General features: G+C 35.6%; 1 protein-coding gene across 1 annotated transcript in view; it reads right to left on the bottom strand.

Moving 5' to 3' along the window:
* bor (ATPase family AAA domain containing bor) overlaps nt 1–19,353 on the bottom strand; it is a 353,851-nt gene that overhangs the window by 166,736 nt on the left and 167,762 nt on the right. The window lies entirely within an intron of this gene.

The following is a 19,353-nucleotide window of genomic DNA, read 5'->3' as shown; positions in this document are numbered from 1 at the left end:
CTTTTGGATGCGTATGGGAAGGGCCACTACCCAGACTGCATAGTATTCTGGGATTTCTTCCAGTAGCTGGCTTTTCGCTGTTCACCCTGGTTCCCTGACAAAACAACAGGAGCCTTGTTTAATGGGACAAGCCCCAAGCAGCATGAAATTCTGTCATGTTGTACCATCATTTTAGATTGTGGTTTAAGCCAATAAGAATACAATTTGGTTGGCTAAATCCCAAATTGCCAGTCCATCCTCATTTGTTCCGTATCCAGGTAGATATCTAACAGGATTCAACATGAGAAAGTGAGGAATGGATATTAGGTCAGAAGCCCCAGTCAGTTCTCTGCATTTCTTAAAAGGCTTCGTGGAAATCTCCACCAAGTTACACAGCTTTGATCCTTAAACATGTCTCCATTGGAGGAAGTTTTTCATGAACTGAAGTGGAAGAATGCTGGAGTTAAACTGAACAAAAAGATTCCAACTCATTTGTGTTTTGATGATGATACAATACTCTTGGCAGAAGATCTAGTAATAAAATGAAGAGAATCAGCTTAACTGATGATCAGTTAATTTCTGGTCAAAATACTTGCAGTAATAAAATTAATATACTGTATTCTTAATTAATATACTGCATTTCTTAAAAGGCTTCGTGGAAATCTCCACCAAGTTACACAGCTTTGATCCTTAAACATGTCTCCATTGGAGGAAGTTTTTCATGAACTGAAGTGGAAGAATGCTGGAGTTAAACTGAACAAAAAGATTCCAACTCATTTGTGTTTTGATGATGATACAATACTCTTGGCAGAAGATCTAGTAATAAAATGAAGAGAATCAGCTTAACTGATGATCAGTTAATTTCTGGTCAAAATACTTGCAGTAATAAAATTAATATACTGTATTCTTGTGAATACACATGTCTAATAAATGTTATCTTGGCACAAGTTCCATCAAAAATTTGTCTTAAAACTCAAAGATTAAATAACAAATAACAAAATAACAAATCAAAAAGGACTACTGATAGTAAAGAAACACGAGTAATGATACAGAAAGTAATATAACAATAGCACTCTTTCATTGATGAGATATCAAATAGGATAATGATAACTTATAGAATGTAAAAAAAAAAATACAAAGGACAGTTAAGAATAAATTAAGATAACATTACATTCATTTGCTAGAAGAAATACTGAGGTAAATCATGTAACTAAGTCAATGAAAACTGCAATACAACTCAAAAATCAATATTTCCTGTATAATTAGCAATTCTAAGATATTCAGTAATAAAAATAATAAAAATCAAAGTGACATGAACAAAGAAACAGTTTGCCCTAACTGATCTTCATTTTGCTGGGAAATTTGTTTACTTGAGGTATAAAAATTAATGAAAATTAGGAGAAACAAACAAACTTGTTCAGATGAACAAAGGTTCAGAGAAAATGTTAAGAGAAAATTTAATAGACAGAAAGGTAGAACAACAAATGGATGTATGACAACCTAGAAAGAGATGGGAGGGTGGGCAATTAATAAGAATAACACATAGGAACAAAACAATTTTTTTTCGATATCCAAATTCGATTAGTGCGCCTATATACATCTTAAAAATAAATGTTACAGATTTTAAAAATTTTCGATCAATACATTTTTATGGCTAACTATTTTAAAAAATCACTCACCAGAACGAAATAATTTAGTTACCGATTTAAAACATTTTACAAAGTTATTTTTAATGGCATACTACACTACTTCCATGTACACTATGTTCCAAATTTTTAACGCCAAAATTTATGACATCTGCTATAGTACGCCCACAGATTCGAGACACTTCTGCGCATGTCACAAAAAGGAGAATCCTTTCCGATAATAGGGTAATCAAACCGTCTTCTGGGATGAGTTACTTATTATTACACGTCAGAAAATTAACTTCTTTTATGATCATTGTAGTTTTTAAAGTGGTAACTATTTTGCTTATATGACAGTTGGGAAATTTTATCTATAAAGCACTTGATATGCTTGTTGGTGACTGATTTGTACGTCCTTCATTTCTCTCTCCCCTTCAATGATAACGTCCAAGAGTTAATTAAATCTCATTCTGAAGAATTGAGTGATTCTGACCTGCTAAATTTAGATGCACAGCAGGAAGATCCTGAAGAATATGAAGAAAATTTAACCACAGATAGTCAGCCAAAAGAGATTTCACAGAAACAATTTGAAAATATTTTTCATACAATCGAAGTTTTTAAGCGGCAATGCTTAGAGGCTGACCCTGATGAAGAGAGAAACAGTAAAATTTGCAGAAGAGTAGAAGAGGGAATAAGGCCATACTGTCGGTTGAATGAAAAAAAGAAACAAAATGCCTGCCAAACTACGTTAGCTCAATTCTTTGTTAAGTAGAATAATAAAATTTATATTCTAAATATGCTTTGTCTTTCAGCTTCATGGTTTTCCTTTAACTAAGCCCTGAGACATACCTTATTTCCTTTATAAAAAAATTAAGGTTCAAAAATAAAATTTGAGAAACGAATTATACTCTTTCCCATAGGTTATATTCGATTAGTGCGTTTTTGATTAATGCGCCTGTTTTAAAGAACGCATTAGGCACACTAATCGAGGGATTGCTGTAATATATTTTACCTAAAAAATAGTGTAAGATTGTTTGGAAGATAATGAATACCTTCCACTTAATCAAAAACTTTATTTTGTAAATTTACCAAAGGAGTTATCACAGATATATGCATATACACACAAACAATGGAAAGAACCTTGAAACAAGAGAAATAGCATGCTGAAAGCAGAAGAATAAAAGGATAGTTAGGTTAATTTTTAAATTTATACAACTGTGCTATTTCTTTTAAAAAGCTGTGTGCTACTGTTTGTACTGGGTATTTTTCTTTATACATGTATTCTGACAAATACCCCAAATATAGTGTTCTTTTCTCCTCCATATCTTCCATAGTTTGGTTCTTATTTCTCTCCATGTTTTTTCTGTTCTTGTGTGTGTGTTGTTCTTCTGGATTCACAAAGTTCAGTTTATGGTTCACTTTAAGGTGTTGATATCTGCTGTCTTTTAAACAGCTGTATGCTTTCCAACAATCTGAGACTATTGTTGTTTCAGGTAAAATCCATTCTTTGATGAATTTTAGTAGTTTTGCTTGGTTCTATTTGTTACTGGTACTAGAAATATATATTTTTCCCCGTTTCTCTTTCTATGCCACCAATTATCCATCGTCCTGCTGTTCTTCCTTTTTTATATTTTTGCCTTCTGAACTCAATTTGTTTTTCCCTTCTAATTTAATGAGCTTTTATATGCCCAATTAACACAGGCCTCTCAACAGATGATACTATTGATACCAGCTACTATTGTTTTGCTTATCCACTTGAATGTTTTTTATTATTGCATGTCTTAAATACCTTAGAATTGCCCATAATATTGTAAATGCTATTATATTTTCTGGTTTTTACCAAAAGAGTCATCAAAGATATATACACACAAACAACGGAAAGAAAAGAACCTTAAAACAAAAGATAAACATAACCAAATATTTTGATTTTGCTAACCAAGTTCCACTTTCTGCTGACTTGTAATAATTACATGTTATTCCTTCATTTTTGTTCTGGAAACGAAATTTTAGGTTGTTCTAGTTTATTGTTAACTCTAATTTTGAATTTTCTACATTCTGAAACTTCCAATAACAAATTATGTGCAAATAAAAGTTCTAAAAATTTATCTTTATCCTTTACAATATCTGTGTAATTGCCATTATCAATATAGTCAATGCTGATGGCATTTCTTCTCTTGTTGGTGTTCATTTGTCTACTTTCTTCTGTTAATGTTTCTGTTGGGATTAATCTTGAGGGTGATGGTCTTTCTTCAATTATAGGTGTTACTTTTTCTTTGGCTGTCTCTGTTGACTTTCCTGTTATGGTTCCTGTTGACATCTCCCTCCAAATAAAAGACCTCGGTTTTTATCATAAATCGACAACAGCCTTTTCGTGACTCAGCTGTGATATTTTTATGTCATTTTATGCCCAGAACTGTCACAAATTCAATGAATTTTAAAATAAGCACCTGGTTTATCGAGTACAAATCTGCCATGCTTGTACTCACATCCCTGCCAAGCACATGGTGACACTAGCGACAACAGTTGATGTAACATTAGCCTTAATCTCTACATCAGATCATATCCATGCATGAGAGTTGAGTGTAACTCTTGATGTCACCATGACATTTGTCATGTGATTTTTTGCATGAATGATTTTTGAGCACTAATGCTGTACCAATCAACCTGCCATACTCTATCTGCTTAGTCATGTCTATTGAAGATGATGGCAATATCTATATATCATGCATATATACATAATATATATACATATTAAAAATATTCTAATATTGAGCATTTTTTAATAGCAGAAAAGGTCAAACATACTGGAAAGAAATGATCAACTGATGCATATCAAGAAATTTAAGCTTCGGGCTAAGCAAAGACTTCCATTCGCATGTTCATAAAGTTGGAACAAGTTTAGATTTATCCACATTGTAAGAAACTCTTAACTGTAGAATATTTAAAAAAAACTTGAGCATGGGGAAAAATCTCAGGAAAGTGTGTTCTTTAGTGCAGTCATAAAGTAAAACCATGTCAAACTTTCATGAGAAGCAGAAAGTAAACACACTTTTAAAATTCAAGATGAAGCGAAATTTATTGGTAAAATTGTTTCAAGTAATTACTAAAGAAAGCCAGACAGCTTCATTTCAACGATGCAAAATTACATAGGAAAAGTGGATATTATTAAAGATCCAACATTATTTCAAAGCCAAATTTGTAGAAACTTATGGAAGTTTAATAAAATTTGACCTGAGAGCTTACAAGAACACAATCCTCGGCAATAATAAATGCTTTAGCTTGAACTACTTAAAAGAACACAACCACTACTCAAAACTTTATGTTCATCTTTTATTAGTGCATTTTTTTTTAAAGGTTTTCACTGGCCTGACAGCTATTTCGAGCTGGTTGGTTCTCCTCAGAGACCAGAATTTTCTTCTGATTTTTTAAGTGTGGATTCCATTTGAGGCAAAATTTTCAGCAGAATAATATCAGATGATTAGTTGAAGGTGATGAAATGCTCGAAGATGTTAGGTGATTGTGCTTCCAAGGGAATAATGAAGTTGTCTCAGATTAATATGGTACAGCATTCAGTCATAAATCTGACAAACCAATTTATGTTGGTAGACAGATTGAAGAAGCTGTTAAAATAATTGGAAGAGGGAATTGTTAAAACTTCAGAATCCTTCTGGAATTATTTTCTTCTTTGTCTTTCTTTTTTTAAGTCATGGAGAAGCAAGTAGTGATATTAGATTTATCCTCAACCAAACAGCAGTAAACAGGGTTGCAGCACCTGCTGATTATTCTCTATGTTAAACGTTTTTTCACTTGGTTATACTATAAATTAAAGATAGCAAGAAATTATAATCCTGGTTTCATTCTTTACCGAATTATTATTATTATTATTCCGGGCAACTCCAAGGAGTCGACACACTCATCGAGGGAGGCCCTAACATCATGTCAAGAACAACTATTCGACATTCACACAGCATCTATCATACCTTGCCTTGAACTCATTCACGGTCATAGCACCCACAACAGACTCTGGCAGCTTATTCCACTCATTCACCACTCTCCAAGTAAAAAACCTAGCTCTAACACCCTTGTTAACCACATTCTTGCCCAGCTTCCATGCATGGCCCCTAGTCCTCCCACCAACAGTCCTATTTTCAAAATATCTTCTGGATTAATCTTACAGAAACCCTTCAGTAATTTGAATGTCTCAATTATATCACCCCTTTTCTGCGTATCGACCAATTTTTGTAACCCACAAATCTTCAACCTATTCTCGTAAGGTTCATTCCACAGACCTGCTATCATCTTGGTCACTCGTCTCTGGATCCTCTCCACTTCCTCCCCATCAAGAAGAAACCCTGACGCCCATAACTGGGCACAGTAGTCCAGATGGGGTCATATCAAGGCTCGATACAGAGGAACAATAACTTGTTTGTCTCTGCATGTTAAAGTATTTTTCAGAAGCCAAGTGATTCGATGAGCTGATTTAGCCACTTTTGCAATGTGCCCCCTAAGCTTCAATTCCCTATCTACTAACACTCCCAAATCCCTGGCCACATCAATCTCCTGGAGTACAGTCAAGCAGTATATCACATACCACCAATGTGATATACTGCTGCTATTCTTTTCACCCCAAAATGTATAACCTTACACTTTGCCACATTAAATTGACATCCATTTTCCTTAGCCCAGTCCTCCAAACTATCCAAATCATCCTGTAAAATTTTGACATCCTGTGCACTCACAATTGCTCTACCCAACTTTGCATCATCAGCAAACAAGTGAACACTTCCTCTCAGATCCTTTCCTATATCATTGATGAACAAATTGAAAAGTAGTGGTCCAAGAAAAGAGCCCTGCGGCACACCACTAGTCACAAGCCGTCTTTTGGACTCAACTCCTGAATAAACCACTCTCTGGTATCTCTCCATCAACCACCCTCCTATCCATCTCACCAACCCTATATCCATCCCCATCTGCTCCAGTTTACTGATTAGGGTTCCATGTGGTATCCTGTCAAAGGCCTTGGCAAGGTCCAGTAGAATCACTGTAAACCCATTACCCTTATCCAGTTCAGCCGTCACTGTGTTATAAAACGTGAGCAAGTTACTGAGGCATGATCTACCCTTCACTAAACCATGTTGTCCCCCATACAATATCCCATTTTCATCTATCCAATCCTGTATTCTTTTCTTGACTAATTTCTCTAAGACCTTGACAATGATTCTTGATATGCTAATCGGTCAGTAATTTACAACAGCAGTCTTGGAACCACTTTTATGCAGTGGAATTATATTCCCCTCTTTCCACCCCCTCGGGACTAACCCAGACCCGAAACTCAAATTAAACAAAATGGTCAAGGGTACTGACAATTCTTTAGCCGCTTCTCGCATGACACGAGCTGGTATACCATCCAATCCCACAGATGTATTGACATTGAGGTTATGCAATAGACTACTCAACTCCATTTCATTCACCACAATTCCCGTATAATCTACTGGTTTATTCGTTTCTGCAATGTCACCACCTGGATGATATATTCTTGCAAAGTGCTCACTCAGTAACTCAACTATATCAACTGAATCAGTTACCTCCCTACCATTGGCATTCTTTAAAATCATTCTGCCATATACATTTTTCCTTTTACTTGCAACATATCGAAAAAACTGTTTGGGATTCTATTTAGCCTGCATGGCCAATGTTCTTTCATAATCCTTTTTTGCTTTTCTTACCACACTCTTTACCCTTCTGGCCTTCACTTTATACTGTTCATGTGCCTGCCGGTCACCTTTCTCCTTAAATTCCCTCCATAATTGTTTCTTTTTTTGCAGCTCAAGCTTAATGGTGTTATTCATCCATTTAACCCCTACCTGATTTATTATTCGGACTCTAGGTATACAGTCAGCCATTGCTTCCTGCAAACACTACTTAACTGCCTCCCATGCACTATCAACTTCTAGTCCTTGTAGTTGTACATGCCATGGCACTGAACTAATCAAACTCCTAAGCTTGTCATACTTTCCAGCCCGATAATTCCACATGTATCCTGTCTTAATTGTAAATTCCACACCTTTAGCCACCTCCCAAGTCAAGACCCTATGATCACTCTCACCAATTGGTGGCAATGTGGTCATATTTGTTACAGCCAAATCCTCAGATGTAATTACTAGGTCAAGCACTCTCTGATCCCTAGTATTTTCCATTACATGCTGTTGCAGATAGTTATCCCTTAATAACTACATAAAATCCAATTCCTTCCTCCCATGTGTCCTCTCCTCACTCCAATCAATGCGACAATAGTTGAAATCTCCCATAATAATTACCCTCCTTCCACTCATTTCTTCTATTTGCTTGTGCATACTGTCTCCACCATCTTTTCCATCGCCTGGTCTATAGCAGCACCCAATTGTATATTTTGTTCCGCTAGCCACAATCTCACACTAATTGGACTCAAATGTGCTCTTTTCTCTATCCTGCAATTCAACTTCTATTCTCCTTGGCTGAAGCTCATCAGCTATCATCAACAATACTCCCATTTTATTCTCCCTGTCATTCCTGAACACACTATACCCATCACATTCAATCCCACTAACTATATCATCTACAGTCAGCCATGATTCACTAATGCCAATAACCTGTGGTCTGGAAGTGCCAACTATGGCCAAAAACTCTTCCTTCTTGTTCTTAATACTCCTACCATTAGTGTACATGAATTTAAGACCCCCATTAGCTCCATCCCTACCTTGATGCCTTATATTAACTATCCCATTCTGATTTGTTGTCCTTATTCGCTCAGACATATTATACTCATTCATACATTCAACTGCCTCCCTAAGGTCTGTATATCTACTCCCTCCCTCCCCCCCGAATAAATCTAGTTTCCCTGATTTTGCACATCCACTACATTCAGCAACACTTTTTCAAGTCTCCTTACACCAAATCCATTCAAATGCGCAAGCCATCCATCTTATATAGATCCTTTCGCCCATCAAACTCACTCCACACGTCCACAAATTCCACACCACTCGTCATACATAACACAAGCATAAAGTCATTTGCAATTATGGCCCTCGTTTTAAACACTTCACTGTCATACCGCAGCAAAAGCCTAATCATCCTAACTCTCTCACTCATTTCTTTTGCTACCTCAAACAATTCATTCAGGTCCTCTATCATTTCCATTTTATCTCCTTTCAAATCATTCATACCTGCCACAACAATCAATTCTTTCACCCTTTCCTTTTGCTCTCTAATAGACTCAGTTACATCCTTTATGGTCACATCAGGTTGGTACGATTTTGTCAAATCCTCTACTAACACACCTCATACTAACGAGTCTCCATACAGCACTCTCTCTTTCATTTTGTTTACGTTCACACTCATATGCTTATTTTTCCTATCATACTTTTTATTATTGGCTGGTACACTCAGTCGACTTTTGTTCATACACTCTAGCTGCCGTTTGCCCTTTGTATCGCTCTGCTCAACAACGTGATCTCACTCATTGCATCTATCTCATCTTTTTTATTCTCTGTAAAACCATTAATTTGCTCTGAATTAATACCATCATTCACACTTTCTACATTCACGCCCTCACAGTTCTCTGGTACAACCTCGCCATTTCTTGTCATATCACTATTTTCTTCATTCTGAAGTTTGACAAAAATATCACACTCACGACCTGAAATACACTTTAATTCCTCATTCTCCTTACATTTTCTACACACATTCACTCCTTTATCATCATCTAACCATACTCCGACCGCACTTTGCAAAGTGTACATTTCACAGATAGTACACTGAATCATCTCCTTTATATTACCTTTATTGAATAAAGATGGCGAACCTTCATTACTGGCCGCCATTTTCCTTCTTACGGGAGCCATACTCACTTCTAACGTATTTAATCAAATTATAAAATGAAACACCAAAAACACACAAACAGATACACACTAATATACGCAAGGCAAACAAAACTACGTAATATTCAAGTAAATTTATTAATGATAACTTAAAATAACACTTATCTTATCAGGAGCTCTCAACAAACACAAACGACTATGAATCCCTCTAGTGGCCGTGTCCCAATTTTAATGTCAACATTGATCGATTCCTTTGCTTACATTTACCCAATGTAAGCAAAGGAAGTCGCTTCATGACTGGGTTACTTGTATATAGAGACATCAATTGCCTTAGTATCCCATAATGCATGTATAATACTATGCATCATGGGAAAGGCCCCCCATACAGACCGGTTTTGACCTTTATTGAGATGAAAAAGTAAAGGGGTGCTCATCATAGGTCTAGAGTAGTTAGTATAGGTGTGCAAGTGAGCCTAATAGTATTAGGAGAAAGGAAAGACAGATGAATAGTATGAGAGAGAAAAGGTCTCAGCTCTTTTATATTTCCTTTTTTCATCAATCTCATGCAGATGAACAACCAAAAGACTAATTGAAACTAAAGCACAAAGAGGACTGATACCCACATGGCCTTATCTGAGTTAACTGCCTTGAGTTGGCCTTCTCTGCCTGGGATTGTTCTCCAGTCATCCCTGCAACTGATCATACAATCACATTGAATTAAAAGGATAAAACCATTTAAAAACCTCTCACAGCATAAATAAATATTTTATCTCCTCCTGGTGAATATTGCATAATGTGGGTGGTCTACACCACCTAGCCAAAAATTTGATATCTCCTAGAATGCTTCTTTTTAAATACAAAAATTGTCGGAATTGTCTAAATACAAAAATAATAAAACCTTTAAATAAAATTTCCACAGTATTTGTATTGTGTAAGAGGATGGAACCATTTAAAAACCTCTCACAGCATAAATAGACAGAATTTTATCTACCCCTGGTGAATATTGCATAATGTGGGTGGTCTACATCACCTAGCCAAAAATGTGATATCTACTAGAATGCTTCTTTCTAAATACAAAAATCATCTGACTGAACAATAAAATTTGCTGGTTTTCAAATGTATGTTTCTTTCTAACCTTCCATAAATGATATTTTAATTCATTAATTAGAAATTTATGACACGTGGTGAGTACTGCAAAAAAAAAACAACCTGTTCTGTTGTAATGGAATGCCCAACACATTACATAATCTGTTCCAAATATGCAGGGCAAGAGGACATGTTCTATTGTTTCCAATTGGTAACAGATGTCACAGATTAGATCTCCAATGTTAAAGTACCCCCATTTGATGGTATGGAATGGAAGGCAACCATATGCAATTCTCCAAGCAAGATCTCTCCTGTTAGGGTATCCTTCAAACTTCAATAAGTTATGAAACAAAATGTTGTTGTCAGTGGCCAACTGCAAAAGAGATTAAAGATTTCTTTATACCAATTTTACTTTTTTTAAAGGAAATAATGCCAATACCAGAATGTTGTAGAAGGCTTAGAGTTAAGCAGAGACCGTAGTATTCAGAAACAATTTCAGCTTTTGGACCTTTATAATCATTTACACCAAACAAGAGATGAAAACCCAGGTATTATCAGAGAAGTTCTGCACGTATATGATTGGTCTGCAATATTTTATGGATTTTTGAAGCTGTATTACATAAATAGCAGGATTTTAAGACTGAAAACCCAAATCCTCCATGGTTCTTTGATAGTTGAAGAAATACCTTTTTAATTTCTTGGCTGGATGAAAAAAAAATGCACAGGCTTACTATTTAAAAATTATTATGTACAACTGAGCAGGGAAGATTATGGTTTTGAGTACTATGGCTTCAGAAGAAAAGGAAAGAGGACCAATTTTCCAGTCTTCTATGGTTTCAATGTTCTTGTATATAAGTTCTTGAAATGGTAATATTGGTTAAGCGGAGAAGGGAATTCCAAGTATAATGAAGTGGTTCTCTCTCAGGGGTTAGTCCAAAAGGAAAAGATCCCACTTTCCAAACACTTTAAATTTTGTCTTGTCTGCATTAGCAGTTAATCCACTGCTAATTATCCTTCAAAGTACCTACTACATCATCGGCATATGCTACTTTTATTTTCCTTCATAGGAGAAGGGATTGTTATTCCTCGCACATCACATGTATTATTGACTTCCTGTAAGAAAGCTCCAAGAACCAATGGCAAAGGGCAATGGACTAAGAGGGCAATCTTGCTCGACTCCTTAATTTTGACTGGGTCTGACAGGAATCCATTAACTAAGAGGCAGGTAGCTGAATTGGCATAGGCTACTTTAATAACAGATGGTAGCTTTTTACCCACACCAATTTGCTGGAGGATGTGGAAACAGAAAGGTTCCCTGGCGAAAACAACGGTTTCGCCAGGGAACCAGGGCGAACAGCGAAAAGTCAGCTACTGGAACAAATCTGAAAACAAACCCCAACTCAACATCACCAGAGTTAAAGATCGGTACTATCAACGTAAGAAGCCTGAATGGCAAAGAAATGGAGCTAGCTGAGGAATTAGATAAGTACCAGATCGACATAATAGGGGTGACTGAAACAAAAAAGACCAAAACTGGTGAGATCTTTCTGAGCAATAAATACAAAATGTTATATTCAGGCAATAACAATCAAGGAAAAGAAGGAGTAGCCATAGTATTCAACACAAAATACGAGGCTAATCTTCTTGAATGGCAGTCAGTCTCATGTAGAGTAATGTGGGCAAATATGAGAATGGGGAACTGGACAATGAGACTTATTTGTGCCTATGGTCCCACAGAAGATTCTACTAAGGTAGAAGTGGAGGAATTTTTTGAGGCTTTAGAAAAAGCAACTGACACAATGAAAAAGGAAAAGTTGGTCCTTGTTGAGGATCTAAATAGCAGAGTAGGAAATGATTGTGAGACATACAAAAATATTTTGGGAAAATTTGGAGAAAAGAGCAAAGCTAATAATAATGGCAAATATCTGTTGGATTTCTGCTCAGGACATGGACTGGTTATTACTAACACCATGTTCCAACATAAAAATGTGCACAAATTCACATGGAGAGAAGAGGCTAGGAATAAGAAAAGTCTCATTGACTATGTTATTGTTGATAGTGATGTTTTCTCCCTGGTGCAGGACACCAGAGTGTACAGAGGATTTGAAATTGGAAGTGATCACTATTTAGTCTTGAGCAGGATGAAATTGAATTTAATATTGAAAAGAATAACATGTAAGAAAGTTTTAAAGCGAATAAAAGTTGAGCAGCTCTCAGATGTGAACTGTAGACTAATATACACAAAGATTATTGAAGAAAAAATGAAAGAGTTTGAGAACAGAAACTAAACCTTGGAGATTCAGTGGCAAGCCTTGAAGAAAACCCTGATTGATTCAGCCGGAGAGGCATGTGAGGAGGTTGTATGCAAGGATAGAAAAATCAGAACTCCACGGTGGACAAAGGAAGTTAAAGAGGCAGTGAAGGAAAAGAAGAAAGCATATCAAAAGTTCCTGGCAAATAAGTCAGCTTTTACTCTTACAGAATACAGAGACAAATGTAAGAAAGCTAAACAGTGTGTAAAACTAGCTAAACAAAAGTCATGGGAGGACTTTGGCAAGAATATAGAAAATAAATATCAAGAAGGTGGCAAAATATTCTGGAGGTTGTTGAAGAAGCTTAGGAATGGAGGAAAGAGTGCTGTAAAAGGAATTAGAGATGATAAAGGTGAAATGAAAACAGGAGAAAAAGATATCCTTGAAGTATGGAGTAATTACTTTGAAAAACTGCTAAATGAAACAAGCAGTGATGACAGTACAGTGATAAAAAACACTGACCAGGCATGCAGTCAGGAATACATATCCATACTTGAAGTAGAAAAAGCCATCAAAGGCTTGAAATGTGGAAAGGCAGCAGGAGTAGATGATATTCGACCAGAAATGCTGAAGTATGGTGGTATAAGAGTCTTACAGTGGCTGCACTGCATAGTTCAGAAAGCCTGGACAGAGGGACAAATTCCCGATGATTGGAGTAGAGCTCTCATAGTACCCATATATAAAAATGGAAATAAAACTGAATGTGAGAATTACAGAGGTATTTCCCTACTGAGTGTTCCTGGCAAGATCTATGCAAGTATACTTGAGAAACGGTTGAGAAGAATTGTGGAAGAAAAGCTTGGTGAAGAACAAGCTGGATTCAGGCCAAATAGAGGCTGTCAGGATCAGATCTTCACTTTACGACAAATAGTCGAGAAAGCATGGGAATATAACAAAGATCTGTATTTAAGTTTTGTCGATTTGGAAAAGGCATATGACAAGGTGCCAAGAGAGAAGCTATTCAATACGCTGCAGTTATATGGTGTCAATGGGGCATTATATCAAGCAATACTTAGTCTTTATTTGAGTTGTGAGTCAGCAGTTAGAATTGAAGGAAGTACAGGAAGATGGTTTAATGTTAAATCTGGTGTGAGACAAGGATGTACATTATCCCCTCTGTTATTCATTATCTATATGGATCACATTATGAAGGAATGTGATATTAAACCTGATATCAAAATTGGAGATGTTAATGTCAGCTCTTTGCTTTATGCGGATGATGTTATACTTCTAAATAAATCCGCTACAAGTCTGCAAGATTCTCTGACTAAATTGAATAGCTGTTGTAATAGATATGGTATGAAGGTCAGCAATAAAAAGACAAAGACAATGAAAATAGGCAGAATCATTGAAAATGTCAACTGTGTTGTGAATGGAGAACCTGTGGAACAAGTAAAACATTTCAGCTACTTAGGCACAATTTTTACTGAAGATGGTAAACTAAATATAGAAATAGACAACAGAATCAGCAAAGCTGGTATCGTGGGAAGTCAATTGAATAAATTCATATGGAATAAGAAAGAAATTAGTCGGAACACTAAATTAGCTGTATACAAGACTGTGTTCAAACCAATTTTAACTTATGGATCTGAGAGCTGGGTCAGAAGTAAAACACTTGACCAAAGACTAGAGACCGCAGATATGAGAGTCCTGAGAAAGAGTAGAGGCGTGAACAGATGGCATCAATGGCAATATCATATTAAAAATGAGGATATCAGGAAAGAACTTGACATTGTCAGCATCCAGGAATGCGTTAGCAGAGCTAATCTCAGATGGTATGGTCATCTAAATAGAATGGGAGAGGAAAGATTAGCAAAACAAGTGTTCTCTGCCAGGTTGGCAGGAAAACGACCCAGAGGAAGACCAAGATATAGGTGGATTGATACGGTACAAAGTGCCTTAGACGATAGAAATATAAGATCTGATAATGTTGGAGTCTTGACAAGTAACAGACTGATTTGGAGGAAAATTGTAGATAGGAAGTTAGTAATGATGTAATTTTTTCATGTAGTACTGTCATATCCTGTACACCCCTTGAGGGTACATGGCAGGAATTTGATGATGATGATGATAAACTCTTTCGCATGTTACTAATTTTACTACATTTTGAGAATGTCTGTATAAGAATTTCATTACTGTTCTCTACATATTCCACTGGAAATCTTTCGATTTTTAATGTTTTAACTTGGCTTCCACCATTACAGGAATTTACTGTGCTACATTGGAAAGTAAAACCTTGTTTATACAAAGGGGGATGTTAAATCCCTTTATGTTTTTATAGCCGTGTACGAAACTCGGATCGAAATCTCCATCGAAATCCACAGAGTTTCATGCCGAAAAAATTATCGGCGAGCCCAAGTGTAAATGATTACTTGGGTAGTACAACACCAGGGCAACTCCATGCAAAAGGTGGAGCAAGCTCCGTCACTAACTTTAATATTCTCTCATAATGTAAAACCAGCTCCTAAGAGATGTATATATATTGTTTTACATTATGAGAAGAGGTCACTACCCAGATCAGTTTCAACCTTTTTTGAGGTCTCATTAGTGAGTAGGTAGACCTGGAATATCAAGGTTTTAGGTGAACACAAACTTACATACCTCTACTATCGAATTGCCGAAGTGGTGTATACTCCTATATTTATTGTTAATTACTAATTTAATAAGCCGAAAGGCTATTTTACTGCAAATATGTTAATAGAAAGGGGGATGGTAAATCTCTTTATGTTTTTATAGCCGGGTACGAAACTCGGATCGAAATCCATTAACATATTAGATGGTAAAATAGCCTTTCGGCTTATTAAATTAGTAATTAACAATAAATATAGGAGTACACCACTTCGGCAATTCGATAGTAGAGGTATGTAAGTTCGTGTTCACTTAAAACCTTGATATTCCAGGTCTACCTACTCACTGATGAGACCTCAAAAAAGGTTTTAACTGGTCTGGGTAGTGACCTCTTCTCATAATATAAAACAATACATATACATCTCTTAGGAGCTGGGTTTTACATTATGAGAGAATATTAAAGTTAGGTATGTAAGTAGAGGTATGTAAGTTCGTGTTCACTTAAAACCTTGATATTCCAGGTCTACCTACTCACTGATGAGACCTCAAAAAAGGTTTTAACTGGTCTGGGTAGTGACCTCTTCTCATAATATAAAACAATACATATACATCTCTTAGGAGCTGGGTTTTACATTATGAGAGAATATTAAAGTTAGTGATGACGCTTGCTCCAGCTTTGCATGGAGTTGCCCTGGTGTTGTACTACCCAAGTGATCATTTACAATTGGGCTCGCCGATAGTTTTTTCGGCATGAAACTCTATGGATTTCGATCTGAGTTTCGTACCCAGCTATAAAAACATGAAGGGATTTACCATCCCCCTTTCTATTAACATATTCGCCAGTAAAATAGCTTTTCAGCTTATTAAATTAGTAAAACCTTGTTTATTCCTTGTTTCTACATCTTCAACTACAATTAAATATTTCCCTCCACCGTTAAGGCATGAAAGAATAAATCTTACGAGCACCAACTATCTCTTTTAAAACCTCAGTCACCAGACCTGTTTCTTCACATCCTGGAATTTCAATTCCTAGAGTTCATACCCTTGGAGGAATTGGTACCATTATCTCAGGTGGGGGAAAAAGACTAAAACCTCTGCATTCGATTGTAAGAGGGGAAAAAAAAAAAATAAGAAATTCAGTCGTAAGACTGAGAATTAAATAATCCCATGATATAGAAATAATTCTACACCACCAGCAAATTATCTATTTGAGCTACTATAAAATGGCAGCCATGATAGCAGCAAAAGTAATCCCATAATGCAGATATTAACTGCACTACCAGCAATCTTAATCTTCTCTTCTTCTTAAGTATTCTGCAATTGAGCAGATTCTTCTCTTAGTAGCAAAAACTTTTCTTTCACTCTTCTGTTCTGAGCCTTATCTTTCAAGATCGTGTAGCTGTCTCCATTTAGCATGTCATCTAGCATTGTTTTCCTTACCCTTCTTCTGGGTCTTTTTCTGTCCTATTTTTCCCTCGATGGCATCTCTGATGATTCCATTCCCTCTCAGAATATGTCCGATCCAGTTTCTCTTTCTTCTCTTTATCTTCCTTAACAGACTTCTTTCTACTTCTACTCTTTTTAAGACCTCTTCATTAGTTATTTTATCTGTCCATTTGGATTTTTTCCATCCTTCTCCAAATCCACATCTCAAAGCTTTCCAAAATCTTAATTTCTTCTTTCTTCAGTGTCCAAGTTTCAGCTACACAGAGGCTACACTCCACACATAACATTTTATTAGTCTTTTCTTTAGGTTTCTATCCATTTTACTTCTGAATAAATTCCATTTTCTATTAAAGGCATCTCTTCCCATCGCTATTCTTGCTTTTATGTCACTTTTACATCTTCCATCACTGCTAATAACACTTCCTAGATATTTCAATGTCTTTACTTGATTCAATTCTTCCCCATTTATTCTGATATCCATATTTGCCTCTTTCCTTGCTATTTTCATTACCTTTGTTTTTCTGATGTTAATTTTCATTCCATAATTGATACAGAATTCCAGTAATCTGTTCAACAGATGTTGTAGTCCTGTTTCAATATTGATAATGCCTTGTCATCTGCGTATCTTATTGCAAATATCTGTCTACCTCCAATCTTTATTCATTCTTCCGAATTCTCCAGTGCTTCTTTTAACATTGCTTCACAATACATGTTAAACAAAACTGGTGACAGAGAACAGCCTTGTCTTACTCCTCGTCAATAATACCTGGTTCTGTTGTACCATATACGTCTCTCACCATGGCAGTTTGTCCCATATATATGAAATAATTAGCCTTCTGTCTTTCCAATCTATACCAATCTTTTCCATTCCTTCCACCATCTTAACCCATTTTACAAAGTCAAAACTTTTTCAAAATCTATATAACAGATATTAACTTCTTTATTCACTTCCAGACTTCTTTCACCTACTATTCTTAACAGTCCAATCGCATCTCTTGTTCCCCCTACCCTTCCTGAAACCAAACTGATCTCCAAGAAATTCTTCCACCTTAGATGCAATTCTTCATGTTAAGATTCTCATAAGTATTTTTGATGTATAGGAAATGAGGTTTACTGTTCTAAAATCCTTGCAATTCACTGCATTACTTTTCTTTGGTATAGGTATAAATATTAAGATCATAAAATCTTTTGGTAATTCTCCTTTGTTATAAATTAAATTTATTATTTTGGTTATTTCTTCAGTTCCTTTCTTCTGAGTTGTTTCCAGAATTCTGCAGGTATTTCATCTATTCCTTCTGCCTTTCCACATTTTAGAGGCCATTTCTACTTCTGTCTTCAAAATCTCTAGGCCTAGATCATCTTCACTTACCTTCTTTATATCTTCTAATGGCAACTCATTTGGTCTATTTTCCTTGTCATATAGATCTTCAATGTATTCCTTCCATCTCGTTAGGATTTTATCTTCTTCGGTTATGATTTCTCCATTCTTATTTTCTATGCCTCTAGCTCAAATCCTCTAATGGCAACTCATTTGGTCTATTTTCCTTGTCATATAGATCTTCAATGTATCCCTTCCATCTCGTTAGGATTTTATCTTCTTCGGTTATGATTTCTCCATTCTTATTTTCTATGCCTCTAGCTCAAATTCCATTTTTCTTGTGATTCATGCTTCCTTCTTGCTATTTCATACAAAAGATCATACCTTCCCACACTCTCTCATAATTTTCCATTTCTTCACACTGTTTTTTAAGCCAATCTTCTCTACTTCTTTCTGCTTCCCTTCTCAATTGGTCATTCAGGGTTCCATATTGTATTTTCCCTTCTGGGGTGTCTTTATTTTTCCATTTTCTTCTTTCTTCCATTAGAGAAATCATCTCATTAGTTATCCAAGTTTTTTTTTATTCTTTTAGCTCTTACATATCCAATTTCTTCTTCTGCAATCTTCTTTATTTTCTCTTTAACTTGTTTCTTTTCTGGATCTTCAGTTTTGACAAAACTTGTTTCCTCTAATTCTTTCTCCAATCTATTTCCAAATTCCTTGGTATTTTTTAATTTCTCTAAGTTCCATTTTTTTCCTTTTCATAGCTTCTTTTATTTTCTTTAGTTTCACATTTATTTCTATGAATGGTAGGTTGTGGTCAGAGTAAATATCAGCTCCAATCTTAATATTTACTTTAAAAAAAGCCAGTGCTAATGGGGCACTGTAAAATAGCACCAGTAAAATGAAATCAAAGTGAAAAACAAACAAAACAAAACAAACAAAAAAAAAAAACCCAAAGTACTTATTAGTGGAAACCAGACACAGAAGTGATACTAAGATTGAAATAATGTAGAAATCATATTACCATATACAAGCAGCCAAAAGTTGTCACAACTTATTACTAAAATACTCTGGATTAGAGATAGATGTTAAGTTTTTTTCATTTGGTTATATTATAAATTAAAGATTCCAAGATAGTTATATTCTTGGTTTCATCCTTT

Source organism: Typopeltis vanoorti, chromosome 6, assembly GCF_054136105.1.
Source record: "Typopeltis vanoorti isolate ZY-2024b chromosome 6, IOZ_Tvanoo_1.0, whole genome shotgun sequence".
Classification (NCBI taxonomy): domain Eukaryota; kingdom Metazoa; phylum Arthropoda; class Arachnida; order Uropygi; family Thelyphonidae; genus Typopeltis; species Typopeltis vanoorti.
This window is presented reverse-complemented; position numbering and strand designations above follow the sequence as displayed.